A 10125-nucleotide genomic window follows, 5' to 3' on the forward strand; every position below is an offset into this window, starting at 1 on the left:
CACAAGCAGGCGGCCAGGAAACGGTTTCAGCCTATCAACCACTGAGGAGACGCAGCCTCTGAATGAGGAATGAGGAAGCAATGAATACATCCAGCCTATCACAGGAACAGCCCTGAGTGTTCCGAATTATAAATTCTCCATGTCACTGTATGTCGTTGAGCCCAAGTAGCTTGCCGTGATCGTATAGTGGTTAGTACTCTGTGTTGTGGCCGCAGCAACCTTGGTTCGAATCCGAGTCACGGCATTGTGGTTGGCAATGTTATGGCAGTTGGGTGTTAACTTTACAGAATTAGCAAATGTAACAGTGGTTTTTGCAAAATGTCTATTAAAAACAGATCCTTTCAAATATTTAAACCATCTAACAACAAATGATTTAAACTCGCATGATTATAAGCTGTAGCTATAATGTATTTACTTACATAAATTATCGTTCTTGAACCTATTGGGGGTGGAGGGGGAGCGGAGCTCACCCCCCAGGTGCAGTTGAGTGACCTGTGTTGTGGCTCTCTAGCGGGAAGGCACACATTTTGCTGTCACCCAGCCCAATCCAGACGTGTATTGGGGCCAGGTTTCAGGCAAATAGAGCAGTAAGTGCAGAGAAATGTTCACTCTCTAAAAGTGGCATTTCTAAAATAGTAAAGTTAAATCCAACCTCACCAGTAAGTAGGATTGTCAATAAATAAATAAAGCTACTCCTCTCCGATATGGAATTACCAAATAAAAAGTATAGGGGAATACCCAGAGCTAACCTATGAGAGGGTAGACCTCACAGTAGTGAAAAATGAAATAGACTGTTTGGTACTTACAGGACATGCGAACCACCAAAGTACATATCTTATTTTTTACTTACATAGCATCATGCACCTAGGACTACCTAGGGCCTACCTTAGGTGTAAATTATATGTAATAAAAGGGGAGTTTAAGGCTTGGCAAGTAGGCTGGGACTCCCCTGGGAGACCCCTGAGTCTATGCCCAGAACCATAACTCTGCCAGTCGAGTACTTACCTAAAAGCCGATAACTCACTTTTCTTCCATAGGCTAACATTGAGTGGTTTCACTTGGAAATTCTTCTAAGTGGTGTGGAGTTTTGGAACTTTAAAATATTCATCTAAAATCAGCCGAACAACGAATTCTGATTTATTCACCTGTTATCAGGAGAGACCTCAGTGCTGCATCTTGGAGCTCAGTACTGACCCTGAAAAGTAATTTTAACCGTACTTACCAGTAACTCGAATTTCCTTCCATGGGATATCATTGCCTGCTTTTTGCTGAAAATGTTCTAAGTGTCGATTTTTGAAACTTACAACTATTCTTTAAAAATCGTACCAACTGCGAAAACGTAATTGTTTACCTGTTTTAGATAGATGTCCCAGTACTGAGCCTAGGAGCCCAGCACTGGATTACAAAAGTAACGAGAACGTACTTTACCCGTAACTTGAATTTTCTTCCATAGGAAACCATTGACTGTTTTTCAGTGAAATTTCTTCTGTCGATTTTGCAAACATGTAAATATTCCTTAAAAATCGCCTGTATAACTTAAACGCAGTTTCTCAACTGCTTACAGGTGGTACAGTAGTGCTGGATCTAGGATCCAACACTGAGCTAGAAAAAGTAACCATAACCCCACTTACCTGCTAAGTGAATTTCCTTCCATAGGATAACATTGGTAATTTGATCAGCAAAAGTTTCTAAGTGTCAACTTTTAAAATAGCAAAATATTGCTTAAAAATCACGACAGTAACTAAAACAAATGTACTCACTTGTTTCCAAGAACTGTCCCAGGACTGAATCTAGGATCCAGTCCTGGATTTAGAAAAGTAATCCTGAAAGTAATTAATTGCATATAACTTAAAATTCCCATTGAGCTCAATGTATTATTGTGATTCAAATTGTGTTGCCTATTGCAATAAACTGTAACTATTACCTGCAAAAGTCAATTGCCTATTGCAAAGTATTTAACTAAAGCATCTCATTCTGAGAAAGTATATTTTGATACCTATTGTTGGTTCTAAAATAAAACAACAATATCTTTTTTATGCAAACCAATGGCCTAGAGTTCAGTTCTTGAGTGTGTGAGACCATTTGCTGACTGAGTGTGTACAACAAATGTTTTACACTGTACTCTGATACTGCCTTACTGCTCGGCAAGCTACCACTTTAGAGAGTAAGGTTATATCTAACTGTAGCCTCTGCCAAACCTATGGGGACTTGGGAACCTGTGCACACTGTACCTATTTGGGAACAGTATATACAGAGCCACTTTTTCACAGTAGTGATAAAGTGATTAGAGTCCTAAGGCCAACATAAAGATACAGCAAAACGTGAGGTGAAAAGCAAAAAGGTTGCTGGTAGGCCACCTTAAGGATGCCAGGTCTAACAAAAACTGAACTAAGGATAACATGAGTAAAACATCAGGTTTCTCTACTGCATTTGGTGAGACAAGTGGGCCTTCTTTTATCTTCCATTCAAGCAATCTTTGACAGACCCCTTTATTATAGAGCTTTTCAAGGATTAAAGATAAGGCACTTACAAAGGAGTCCCAAATACTCAGAGATGGTTGACTTCTGTAATATGGGTCGTAGGCTAAAAGCAGCGCAAAAACAGAGTGCAACAGGGTCCAAAAAATTGAGTGCCACACGAGAGTTTGAATGCAAGCGTATCCTTTTACAGATCCAGAGATATACTCATGCAATTTTTGTTTTTAGGACAGAACGTGCATGATGAAAAAAACATTGTTTTTAAAAAGCGCATTGTAGAATATCAGTACTTTGATGTGGGAAAACTTCAAAACTTTCAAACAAAATATTTGCATGCAGCTTACAGTAAGTTGTTGTGGCCGAGTGGTTAAGGCGATGGGCTAGAAATCCATTGGGGTATCCCCGCGCAGGTTCGAATCCTCACAACAACGAGAATCTTTCTATTATCGGCTACAATTTCAGAAGTTAACCTTTAGTATTTCTTCCATTTCAGTTTTATGAATAGGTGGCTTATTTTTGTGTCACTATTGCCTCTCCACATATTTGTTATAGCTACCTCTTTCATGTCTTTGCTACACCTCATTCCTTCTTTAGCACTGGTGTAAACGCTTCAAATTATTATACCATTGCTCTCTCATTCATACCTGCGCATGCACTTGAAAGTTACTTTACCAATAAAAGACGCAAAGAGAGAAATAGAACAAAAGTGCTGGCTGGATTGGCAAACACACTTCATAAAACTGCATTTTCTTTTTTATTCTCCCCCGTGTTACATGCTTAACCTCTCCATGTGTAATTTCTCTTAACCTGCTGTCCCAGGAAGAGAATTTCATCTACAGGCTCTTTCTGTGTTTTTTTCCCTAGTCTGTCTTTCCCATTTCTTAGCTGTGTAACTGTTCCTTTATGCGCTCTATTTAAACGCCATCAATCTCATTTGAGCTCCTTGCTCCCGTTTCTGTGTTCTCCACCTCTCATACTGCCAGTTCTCTCTTTCTCTGTGGTTGGTGGCTACTTTCCTGACCTTCCGAAGCCACGTGGTTCCTGCCTCTTGTTGTCAGACTTGAATTGGAAAAGGAACCATATTAACAAGCCTTTACCACTCACACACGGCGGAAGTTTATACTTTAATTCAGTGAGCTAAGAAAAGCGTGTTGTGGGTCCCCTACGAGCCATGGTGCTTGCTTCATCATGATTTGGCACCAGTCATTAGCCGCAGCTCTGCTAATGAGCCACTGAGGTCAGTTTCAATAATTACTCAAAAACATAACCATGCAGCCCACCCCTCAACTGTGTATTTATCTTGCTTTTCTGCTGTTCGTGTGATTAGCTGGGAGGAGCTCACGGCGACATCCTCCCTATAAAAGTGTAGATGGATCACTCTCTAACTCTTTCTTGCTTCTCATACAAATGGCTTGAAAGGTGCAGGGAAGATGCAGGTCTAATAGACAGAATAGAAGGTCTGTGCCAGGTGGGTTTCTTTGCATTGGTGTCCCATCACAGGCCCGCAAGTGTAATGTGTGATCTTTGACTCCTGGCATTTCACAAGCAGGCGGCCAGGAAACGGTTTCAGCCTATCAACCACTGAGGAGACGCAGCCTCTGAATGAGGAATGAGGAAGCAATGAATACATCCAGCCTATCACAGGAACAGCCCTGAGTGTTCCGAATTATAAATTCTCCATGTCACCGTATGTCGTTGAGCCCAAGTAGCTCGCCGTGATTGTATAGTGGTTAGTACTCTGCTTTGTGGCCGCAGCAACCTCGGTTTGAATCCGAGTCACGGCATTGTGGTTGGCAATGTCACGGCAGTTGGGTGTTAATTTGACAGAATTAGCAAATGTACCAGTGGTTTTTGTAAAATGTCTATTAAAAACAGATCCTTTCAAATATTTAAACCATCTAACAACAAATGATTTAAACTCGCATGATTATAAGCTGTAGCTATAATGTATTTACTTACATAAATTATCGTTCTTGAACCTATTGGGGGTGGAGGGGGAGCGGAGCTCACCCCCCAGGTGCAGTTGAGTGACCTGTGTTGTGGCTCTCTAGCGGGAAGGCACACATTTTGCTGTCACCCAGCCCAATCCAGACGTGTATTGGGGCCAGGTTTCAGGCAAATAGAGCAGTAAGTGCAGAGAAATGTTCACTCTCTAAAAGTGGCATTTCTAAAATAGTAAAGTTAAATCCAACCTCACCAGTAAGTAGGATTGTCAATAAATAAATAAAGGGAGGGGAGGAGCCAAGATGGCGACCGGGACGGCAGCGTAGGCTCCCGGCTCCGTGAACCTCCGCACCCCGCACAGATATCCTGCACGAGATCCTTAGCCTGCACTATCTACCCGTGTTGGTGAACGCGAGCGGCGACCGGCCGTGTGACCCCAAAGTTTCTGGCAGCGGTACCTCCGGAGAAATGTCCGTCTGAAGTTTGCGGCCTGTGCAGCCCTGGAGCCGGGACCTCGAGTGGACGCCGTGGCCGGGCGGCAGTGCAACAACAGCGGCCTTTTGTGACTGGGTGGGGTCGGACTACTGGAGTGGTGCGAATGCCGGACTGCGCTTCGCCGAGGTCGCTCCTACCACTAAGCGTAGCTGAACGCGTGCGTGCCCGGGGTGGCGACTCCAAGACTCTCCGGTGATTGCTTCATCCTTCGCCGGTGAGCTGCCCGGACGACGCCCGTACCTTGCCCCGATTCTTGCGGGCCGCTCCCGGATTTTCGCGGGCGCTGGTCCGTGGTGGGGACGACTGTGGCCCATGACCACACACCGGACACATTGTTTGCCTGCCCTCGGAACCCTGTTACCAGTGCCATGGAACCCGAGGCGCTTGTGTCTGAGTCCCGGTCCCGATCTGGGATGGACCTATCCAGCGGCCATTTTGGTATGCCAGAGTCCACCATCCTGTACACTGGGTTGCAGCAGGATTGGGAGGGTGCGACTCTGAGGAGCGTAGCGGAGCGAGCGCCGGGAGCTGTACTGGGGTACGGTGACCTTCTCGAGGCTCTCGGTGCCCTTCACTCCACCTTGATTCACGGCGCTTGGGTGTTGGGGAGCAAGCTCGATGGAGTGACATTAGCGTCGGAACAGTTGCCGCCTGCCTATCCCCAGGTACACTGGGACTTCTTACGCCGCGCACGGGGGGACAGTGTCGTGGCCGCCCCGGTGAATAGTGCACGCCTGGACTCTCCGGACAGTATGTTAACGTGCGACCAGCTGGCGGTGGATCTGGTCGGTTCCGGAGGTCTCGGGCCTGAGTGGGGGGGGTGGCCTTGTCCCGTGCGCGGCCTCCGACGACCCAGGCAACATCCAGGCTACGGTCGCCCGCCCTGGCTGATTCCGCCTTCCTGGGCCTGGTGTGCAGTGTAAATCCTGGCTCGGCGCTGGGAAAGACGATCCTCCATAGAACTGACGGTGTCGATCTTCAGAGCCCTCTACCCTACCTGTGTGTGTCGCTTCCTGAGTTTTATTGGACACTTCTCTCCCTGGTAACATTGGACATGGCACTGGGACGAGGGGTATGCATGGGTGGGTTTGCAAAGAGTGGCCAAGGATGAGGCTGACCCTTCAGAGGTGGTCACCTACTAGGCGGGCGGGCTCGGGAGTTGTGTGCTCACACGGCATAACTGTTAGTGTACCAAGTACGTAATGCTCCTTATTCCTTTTTGGCAGGGTCGATTTTGTGTTCTTTATTGTATGCTTTATGGGACAACGTATGGTGCGGGAGGGAGAAGCCGGGGGCGTGTTTCGTAGGCCCTCCTCCAGTCTATTAATATTCTCTCTACCCCCCCCCCCGTCTGGTGGGGGCTCTTTTCCCACTCCTTTTCTCTGTTTCTTCTATATTTCGGGTCTGATTCCGGGGCGACAGGCACACTGCTGGGGGGAGGGGCCGTACTCATCTGCAGAGGTGCAGGGTGGGGGGATGGGGGGGGGATTCTTTAGTCTTTCACCTCCTTTTTCTATGGCCTCTTTTTCTTCTCTTATTCTTCCCTGTCTTTTTCTGTGATCAGCATGATAGAACTCCTTTGTTGTTAATTACTGCTGTTTTCGGAGTGCCATAATTTCCGTGGAGTTTCCTGGGTCTTGGGGCAGGGGGTTGCAGGCGCAAATGGCCGTGTCCTTTCTCCACATCCTGAACTTCCTGTTTTAAGCGCCATTGCTAAGATAGACTGCTGTATATTGTTGACGTTCATCGCTCTGCCTGCCATTTTTCGCTGCTGGGAAACTGTTTGGCACCTGATCCTTCCATCATTTTCTATTATAAAATGTAAACCTTTATTATCCTGGTCTCCTACTTGGGCTGTTCAGAGACTGAGAGTATGCTAGCGACGAGATTTTGCTCCCCGAGGTACTGACTGTGATAGCCCTGCTTTCTGTTATTCTGACTGTTTAGCGGCCGGCCCCGGGGGTTGTAGGCCCATATGTGTAATTGATTAAAATGTCAATAACGGTTTTCAAAATAAATAAATAAATAAATAAATAAATAAAGCTACTCCTCTCCGATATGGAATTACCAAATAAAAAGTATAGGGGAATACCCAGAGCTAACCTATGAGAGGGTAGACCTGACAGTAGTGAAAAATGAAATAGACTGTTTGGTACTTACAGGACATGCGAACCACCAAAGTACATATCTTATTTTTTACTTACATAGCATGATGCACCTAGGACTACCTAGGGCCTACCTTAGGTGTAAATTATATGTAATAAAAGGGGAGTTTAAGGCTTGGCAAGTAGGCTGGGACTCCCCTGGGAGACCCCTGAGTCTATGCCCAGAACCATAACTCTGCCAGTCGAGTACTTACCTAAAAGCCGATGACTCACTTTTCTTCCATAGGCTAACATTGAGTGGTTTCACTTGGAAATTCTTCTAAGTGGTGTGGAGTTTTGGAACATTAAAATATTCATCTAAAATCAGCCGAACAACGAATTCTGATTTATTCACCTGTTATCAGGAGAGACCTCAGTGCTGCATCTTGGAGCTCAGTACTGACCCTGAAAAGTAATTTTAACCGTACTTACCAGTAACTCGAATTTCCTTCCATGGGATATCATTGCCTGCTTTTTGCTGAAAATGTTCTAAGTGTCGATTTTTGAAACTTACAAATATTCTTTAAAAATCGTACCAACTGTGAAAACGTAATTGTTTACCTGTTTTAGATAGATGTCCCAGTACTGAGCCTAGGAGCCCAGCACTGGATTACAAAAGTAACGAGAACGTACTTTACCCGTAACTTGAATTTTCTTCCATAGGAAACCATTGACTGTTTTTCTGTGAAATTTCTTCTGTCGATTTTGCAAACATGTAAATATTCCTTAAAAATCGCCTGTATAACTTAAACGCAGTTTCTCAACTGCTTACAGGTGGTACAGTAGTGCTGGATCTAGGATCCAACACTGAGCTAGAAAAAGTAACCATAACCCCACTTACCTGCTAAGTGAATTTCCTTCCATAGGATAACATTGGTAATTTGATCAGCAAAAGTTTCTAAGTGTCAACTTTTAAAATAGCAAAATATTGCTTAAAAATCACGACAGTAACTAAAACAAATGTACTCACTTGTTTCCAAGAACTGTCCCAGGACTGAATCTAGGATCCAGTCCTGGATTTAGAAAAGTAATCCTGAAAGTAATTAATTGCATATAACTTAAAATTCCCATTGAGCTCAATGTATTATTGTGATTCAAATTGTGTTGCCTATTGCAATAAACTGTAACTATTACCTGCAAAAGTCAATTGCCTATTGCAAAGTATTTAACTAAAGCATCTCATTCTGAGAAAGTATATTTTGATACCTATTGTTGGTTCTAAAATAAAACAACAATATCTTTTTTATGCAAACCAATGGCCTAGAGTTCAGTTCTTGAGTGTGTGAGACCATTTGCTGACTGAGTGTGTACAACAAATGTTTTACACTGTACTCTGATACTGCCTTACTGCTCGGCAAGCTACCACTTTAGAGAGTAAGGTTATATCTAACTGTAGCCTCTGCCAAACCTATGGGGACTTGGGAACCTGTGCACACTGTACCTATTTGGGAACAGTATATACAGAGCCACTTTCTCACAGTAGTGATAAAGTGATTAGAGTCCTAAGGCCAACATAAAGATACAGCAAAACGTGAGGTGAAAAGCAAAAAGGTTGCTGGTAGGCCACCTTAAGGATGCCAGGTCTAACAAAAACTGAACTAAGGATAACATGAGTAAAACATCAGGTTTCTCTACTGCATTTGGTGAGACAAGTGGGCCTTCTTTTATCTTCCATTCAAGCAATCTTTGACAGACCCCTTTATTATAGAGCTTTTCAAGGATTAAAGATAAGGCACTTACAAAGGAGTCCCAAATACTCAGAGATGGTTGACTTCTGTAATATGGGTCGTAGACTAAAAGCAGCGCAAAAACAGAGTGCAACAGGGTCCAAAAAATTGAGTGCCACACGAGAGTTTGAATGCAAGCGTATCCTTTTACAGATCCAGAGATATACTCATGCAATTTTTGTTTTTAGGACAGAACGTGCATGATGAAAAAAACATTGTTTTTAAAGAGCGCATTGTAGAATATCAGTACTTTGATGTGGGAAAACTTCAAAACTTTCAAACAAAATATTTGCATGCAGCTTACAGTAAGTTGTTGTGGCCGAGTGGTTAAGGCGATGGGCTAGAAATCCATTGGGGTATCCCCGCGCAGGTTCGAATCCTGCCAACAACGAGAATCTTTCTATTATCGGCTACAATTTCAGAAGTTAACCTTTAGTATTTCTTCCATTTCAGTTTTATGAATAGGTGGCTTATTTTTGTGTCACTATTGCCTCTCCACATATTTGTTATAGCTACCTCTTTCATGTCTTTGCTACACCTCATTCCTTCTTTAGCACTGGTGTAAACGCTTCAAATTATTATACCATTGCTCTCTCATTCATACCTGCGCATGCACTTGAAAGTTACTTTACCAATAAAAGACGCAAAGAGAGAAATAGAACAAAAGTGCTGGCTGGATTGGCAAACACACTTCATAAAACTGCATTTTCTTTTTTATTCTCCCCCGTGTTACATGCTTAACCTCTCCATGTGTAATTTCTCTTAACCTGCTGTCCCAGGAAGAGAATTTCATCTACAGGCTCTTTCTGTGTTTTTTTCCCTAGTCTGTCTTTCCCATTTCTTAGCTGTGTAACTGTTCCTTTATGCGCTCTATTTAAACGCCATCAATCTCATTTGAGCTCCTTGCTCGCGCTTCTGTTTTCTCCACCTCTCATACTGCCAGTTCTCTCTTTCTCTGTGGTTGGTGGCTACTTTCCTGACCTTCCGAAGCCACGTGGTTCCTGCCTCTTGTTGTCAGACTTGAATTGGAAAAGGAACCATATTAACAAGCCTTTACCACTCACACACGGCGGAAGTTTATACTTTAATTCAGTGAGCTAAGAAAAGCGTGTTGTGGGTCCCCTACGAGCCATGGTGCTTGCTTCATCATGATTTGGCACCAGTCATTAGCCGCAGCTCTGCTAATGAGCCACTGAGGTCAGTTTCAATAATTACTCAAAAACATAACCATGCAGCCCACCCCTCAACTGTGTATTTATCTTGCTTTTCTGCTGTTCGTGTGATTAGCTGGGAGGAGCTCACGGCGACATCCTCCCTATAAAAGTGTAGATGGATCAC

The 10125-nt window shown here is 44.0% G+C and overlaps 3 non-coding genes across 3 annotated transcripts; all 3 read left to right on the plus strand.

The window, feature by feature from the left end:
• Window positions 1-172: 172 nt before the first annotated feature.
• TRNAH-GUG (transfer RNA histidin (anticodon GUG)) lies at window positions 173-244 on the plus strand. Its single transcript has one exon. It is a non-coding gene; the product is annotated as a tRNA-His (tRNA).
• Window positions 245-2826: 2582 nt separating this feature from the next.
• On the plus strand, window positions 2827-2908 carry TRNAS-AGA (transfer RNA serine (anticodon AGA)). Its single transcript has one exon. It is a non-coding gene; the product is annotated as a tRNA-Ser (tRNA).
• Window positions 2909-9096: 6188 nt separating this feature from the next.
• On the plus strand, window positions 9097-9178 carry TRNAS-AGA (transfer RNA serine (anticodon AGA)). Its single transcript has one exon. It is a non-coding gene; the product is annotated as a tRNA-Ser (tRNA).
• The last annotated feature ends 947 nt before the right edge of the window (window positions 9179-10125 follow it).

This window comes from Triturus cristatus, chromosome 12 (genome assembly GCF_964204655.1).
Source record: "Triturus cristatus chromosome 12, aTriCri1.1, whole genome shotgun sequence".
Classification (NCBI taxonomy): Eukaryota; Metazoa; Chordata; class Amphibia; order Caudata; family Salamandridae; genus Triturus; species Triturus cristatus.